The sequence below is a fragment of the Suricata suricatta genome, chromosome 8 (assembly GCF_006229205.1).
Source record: "Suricata suricatta isolate VVHF042 chromosome 8, meerkat_22Aug2017_6uvM2_HiC, whole genome shotgun sequence".
NCBI lineage: Eukaryota > Metazoa > Chordata > Mammalia > Carnivora > Herpestidae > Suricata > Suricata suricatta.
The window spans coordinates 50,853,359-50,859,501 of NC_043707.1; positions in this window are offsets into that span (position 1 = coordinate 50,853,359).

Here is a 6,143-nt window from a genome sequence, read left to right on the forward strand (position 1 = left end):
GAGGAGATGAGGATCCTCTGTCTTACTGTTCATACTGCCCTATCTACTCACACAGCCTTCTACTGATAATAATATTTATTCTCCAACTCAAATAGCATCTCTAGAGATCTAAACACCAGGATTGGCAGGGAGATACTATTTCAAGTTTTTAGAGAAAGAATGAATTCCCATGGACACTTCTTTCAGAGATAGATTTATTCATCTACAACCAAAAAACAGGGCGCCTGAGTGGCTCAGTCGGTTGAGCGTCTGACTTTGGCTCAGGTCATGATCTCGCAGTTTGTGGGTTCGAGCCCCACGTCGGGCTCTGTGTTGACAGCTCAGAGCCTGGAGCCTGCTTCCAATTCTGTGTCTCCCTCTCTCTGCTCCTCCCCTGCTTTGGAGAGACAGAGATGTCTCTCCAAAATAAAAAAAAAATATAACCAAAAAAAAAAATCATTTCCAAACTTACTTTCCTTGAAAACCAGTAGTGCTAAATTGTAGATCATAGAATAAATCCCAGGGGCACTTATATTTCTATCTATAGCATATATTGTGATTAGGCCTTTTTTTTCTCTGGTCTGAGTAAAAAGTATACACGTTACCCCTCACTACTTACCTTTACATAGCTTCCCTGTTGCCCATCTGTACTTATGATTATGCTAGGGAGGTCAGGGGATTGGCAGTTAAGGCACCCAGTGTTTTTCGAGCTCCATTTGAGCTATTACTGTCAAAGAATCTTTTAAAACTTGGATGCCTCAGAGGAGAGGTTTCTTCTGTCATCTGTTCTGAATGGTTGCCATTACCTTAAAATGATTTTATTCACACTCAGTTCTAGCAAATATAGGACTTACCCTCCTGGTGCCTTGCTTGACAAGGAAAAACATGTAAAGCAGAAAACTGAAATGGCCATCCAGGAATTTTTCAAATGAATTTATCTTAGTTGTCGTCTAAAAAAAAAAGAAACCCTCAAAGCCACAGAAGAGCATCTAAGTGTGCCTCTTATATCTTCCATGGACAGGAATTGGTTATGAGAAAAGTTGCATGATCTTGACATTGGCCCCTGGTTATTGATGCTTGTGCAAAACAAGCCTTTCTCTATCTAAGAGTTGGAGGAGTTAGAATGTGATTTTGATGGATCAAACAGCATCATCCAAATGGAGTGAGATAAACCAAAATGTGTTTTGGAATTTTCAAAAATTGCATACCAATGATTTGACAACACCAGCATGATACCCGCGCATCCCTATTACAACAAAGAGAATAGAAAGATAATGCTTTCTTCTGTATGTTACCATGTCAAAGAGATGTTCAACATGTCTAGTTTCTACGGAAAGGCAAGTCAGAATCATATCACCTCATACCTATTAAGATGACTGCTATCAAAATGAAAGGAAGGAAGAGAAGGAGGGAAGAAGAAAGGAAGAGGGAAGGAAAAAAGGAAGAAGGAAGGAAGAGAGAGAAGGAGGGAAGAGGGAAGGAAGGGGGGAAGGAAGGGATAGAAGAAAGGAAAGAAGAAGGAAGGAAGGGAGGGAGGGAGAGAGGGAAGAAGGAAGGAAGAAAGGAAGAGAGGGAGGAAGGGCAAACAAGTGTTGGGGAGGATTTGAAGAAATTGGAACCCTGTGCTATGTTGGTAGGAATGTAAAATGGTGCAGACATGATAGAAAATAGAATGATGATTTCTCAAAAAACTCAAATTAGAATTACCATATGATCTAGAAACTCCACTTCTGGGTGTATATCTAGAAAAATTGAAAGAGTCTGAAAGTTACTGGACTGCCATGTTCATAACAACATCATTCACAATAAGCTAAAGCACAGAAGTGACCCAAGCATCCATCAAAGGATGAGTATAAAAACAAAACGTGGTGTACACAGGTGAGGGAATATTATTCGGTCTTAAAAATTCTGACACGTGCTATGCTATGGATGAGTCTTGGGGACATTATGCAGAGTGAAATAAGCCAGTCTCAAAAGGACAAACACTGCATGACACCACTTGTATGGGGGACCAGGTGATCAAGTCTATAGAGACAAAAAATAGAATGGCAGCTGCTAGGGGCTGGGGCAGCAGGGAATGAGAAGATATTATTTAATGGGTTTAGATTTCAATTTTGCAAGATAAAAAGAGTTCTGGAAAGATGGTGGTGTTTGCACAACAGTGTGAATGTACTTAACACTACTGAGACGAACACTCGAAAATGGTGAAGGTGGTACATTTTATATTAAGCAGGTTTTACCATAATGAAGACATTTTAAATGGCATTAATAGCCTGGATTAGGCATACCTCTTATAGATGATGATCTTGAGCATCAAATTTCAGGCTAAAATAAGGTCACCTGTGCCACAACCAAAGTCACTGGTTTGTGCGGCAATCCTGGGGCATTTAACTGCAACTACTTAATCACATGCAGCAAGTTAATTCTTCAGCTCCTGAAGCACATATGTTTTACAGGAGTCCTCCCTTGTCTGCGGCTTTGCTTCCCACAGCTTCAGCTCCCTGCGGGTATACACATCAGAAGGTCAAGAGTAGCTTAACACCACATCACAACACCTACAGCATCCACCTCTTTTCATCTCGTCACGCAGGCATTTCACCATCTCACATCATCACGAGAAGAAGGGTAAGGACAGGACAGTAAGATATTTTGAGACAGAGAGACAGAGAGAGCACAGTCACATAACTTTTATTACACTATATTGTTATAATTGTTCCATTTTCTTGTTGTTAATTTCTTATCGTGCCCAATTTAGAAATTAAACTTTATCCCAGGTATGTAAGTATAAGAAAAAACACAGCGTATATAGTGTTTGGTGCCACCTGCAGGTTCAGGCACCCACTGGGGGTCTTGGAACATCCGCCTGCAGGTAAAGGGGACCACTGTAATCAGTTTATCTTGAAGGGTGCATCAAGAAGGGTTCGCTGAGCGAAGTTAAAGGTTCTCTGAAAGGTCCCATTGAGAATTGTTAAGGCTAGGGCTGGAGTTTCACCTGCTTTCTTTTTCTTCCTCTCCTCTCAATTTATCATGGCCATGCTCAATGGCACTGAGTCCTTGATCATTCCGTTGGCAGCTCACTAGGACCCCAGACAGCTTCTTGTTAGCATGGGGGCCTTGTGGCCATCCCCACCGATGCTCTTTTGGCACGTCTCCTAGCTAACTGAGAGCAAACTTCCCTTCAGACACACATCTAGGGAGGCTATTTGCTCTCATGACAAGATGCCAATCTTGCCTCCATATGGTTTATTGTCTGACTGGGCCAGAAAAATACTTCTCAGAGAAGGTGACATTTAAGCTGAATCTTTAAGGAAAGAGCAGAAGTTTGTCAAGCAAACCAAGAAAAGGGGGCACTTCAGTTAGAGGAAGAAACTGACATGAGACATTGATTGAAAGTGCTTTGGAACCTTTAAAACGAGCAAGCAATCTGCTGTGGTTAAACCTCAAAAGAAGTCTATTCAATCTGTTCAGGTTTAGCCTGTTTCGGAGTTCTTGAGACCACCCAAAGAGCCTCACTCTGCTTTATTCCTTCACTGTCTCTTACATCCCTTTCAGTCCCACAAAGAGAGAGCAGCAGAGATGGGGGCAAAGAGAAGACAGAGATAAAGAGAGAGAGAGAGAAGCAGAGGAGGAGAAAGAGACAATATAAACAGATCTATGGTGGCTGGAATGTATGCAGAGAGAAATGGCATGGTCTTCACTCGGTATCTAAAGAAAGGGAGCCCTAATCCACCAGGACTGTCTGTGGACATGGACAACAGTCAACATAGACTTCTTCAATTAAATTTTAGATGGGATCCAAAGGTCACCTTGTCCACTGACTCCTTACTCAAGCATTAAGTCACCCAGGGACTGGGTGAAGTTTAACTCAGAGAGTGTGGCTCAGGGAAGTAGGTAGGAACAACTGTGGTCTGACTTGCTCAATCCTGAAATGCTCCCCTTCCCAAAAATTATATCTCCCCAGCTTGCCAGCACATACAGCATTTTTTCATGTCATGTCATTTATTTTCCACCATTACCAAGTGGTATAATTCTATTTCACTGCTGAGGTTTAGACCAAGAAAGGTGGGAATATTCCCAGTGTTGCAAGCTAATATATCCTAAGGTTAGGATTAACTATCAATAACCAACACCTGAAATACAGAAGCTTAAAAATGAGACAGAAGTCCAAAGGCAGGTCATTCAGGGCTGACATGACATTGCATGGTCACCATAGGCCCAGGACTTCTTAGGCTCTCTGCTCCATAATCCCTGATATGTGGTACAATTTGGCTGCTGGGGCTCCAGATATCACACCTACACTCCAAAGAGCAGGATGGAGGAAGGAGGAAGAAAGAGCGACTATTTCTAACTCCGCACAACATTTTCACCTACTATCATTGGCTAAAAGGTAGTCATATGATCACACAGTCTTTTGGATAATAATGTGTCCATCCAAAGTCAAGGTCTGTTATTTCTAGATACAGGGAAAGTGGATACTCAGAACTCTCCTAGCATGCTCTGTTATAGCTGCAAAGAGACTAGACAGATACAGATCTATTTAATTCCAAATTCCATCTATTTGCCATCACTCTCCTACTTTTCCCTCTAGGATGAAGGAATGGCATTAGCCAAAGCACAAAGGTGTGAGATTTCAGGGACATTCAGAAGAGTGACAAGCTCCATGTAGCAGGTTCATCTGAGGTTTAGCTAGATATACTATAAATGACATTAGAAAGGTAGGAGAGGGGCGCCTGGGTGGCTCAGTTGGTTGAGTGTCTGACTTCGGCTCAGGTTGTGATCTCAGTCTGTAGGTTCGAGCCTGCGACGGGCTCTGTGCTGACAGCTCAGAGCCTGGATCCTCCTTCAGATTCTGGGTCTTTCTCTCTGCCTATCCCCCCACCCCCCATTCATGCTCTGTTTCTGTCTCAATAATAAACACACATAAAAAATTAAAAAAAAAAAAAAGAAAGAAAGGTAGGAGAGTGTTATGAAGAACCTTGGATCCTCTATCCAAAAGTCAGTGGGAGTCACTGCAGGTTTTTGAAGAGGGGAGGAACCCCTACTCAACTGGTTGCTGAGGATCCTGGGAATATGCTGAAGAATCTAGTGTTCAGGGAGGCCTGTGGCCTGTCGCTACTGTTAGATAAGTTGTTTATCCTCTTTGCACCTTATTTTCCTCATCTGTACAAAAAATAATGTATGTTAAGTGCTGAAAATAGTACCTGGCATAGAGTACACTCTCTGAAACTGTTTTCTTTTCTTTTTTTTCTTCTTTTTTTTTTTTTTTTTATGTTGTTCTTGAATTCCCTGAAGCCAAACAGCAAGTGAAGCAGGGGCATTCCCTTGGAGCTGACAGATACTAGAATCGAGTCAGGTCGAGACTTCCTTACCAGCCCCGGGTGGTTTGACAGGGTCTGGTCACTGGACGAGGACCTCCAAAGAGGAGAGGGATTTTGGTGACCTTGGAACAGCACTCCACTCCAGATTTTTCCTCCTCCCAGATATTTCTCTCTCTTCCGTGGCTTCAGGCTCCAGGCTAATGCCTCCAGGCTACAGATCCAATCTGTCTTCTCCGGAAGCCAGGTGGGGACTGAGTTGAGACAGTACCATTGTCATGCCCAAGTTCTGTGTCTAGTCCCAGGGGAGAGGAAGCTCATCTTGCTGCTGCAGTGCTGTAGCAGGAAGGAGGTTTTGCCTTCCTGATCCCTCGTAGCTACTCCGCAGGGCCAGAGAGTTTCCATGGGATTCCCTAGGAGCCTCAGAAATCCCAACATCAAGGAAGTGTCAAATTTAAAAGGAAAACCTTGAAATGCCCAGAACTCGGGAGACCCCCCAAAAAATGAACCACCAGAGTCCAGAGTCAAAGCCAAACAGCAAAGATCGTTTATTTCAGGTTCGAACCCAGACCTCTGCTCACTCCCAGCTGGTATAGCGGAGAGGGAGAGAGAGCCCCGTGCAGGCGGCTCACGTCCTTTTTATAGGCTGGCCCAACAAGTCAGGGGTGTTCCATGGTCACAGCACTTACATTGGCCAAGATCTAAGTCCAGACATTCTGCATTCCCCGATTGGATCCCGCCACAGTTTGAACATCCAGTACTCCCCGCCCCAATGTCGAGCCACATGGCTGACCCCACCCTACACACAGCGCCCCAAGCGTATGTACAGAAGCAGAACAAGCGGAACAG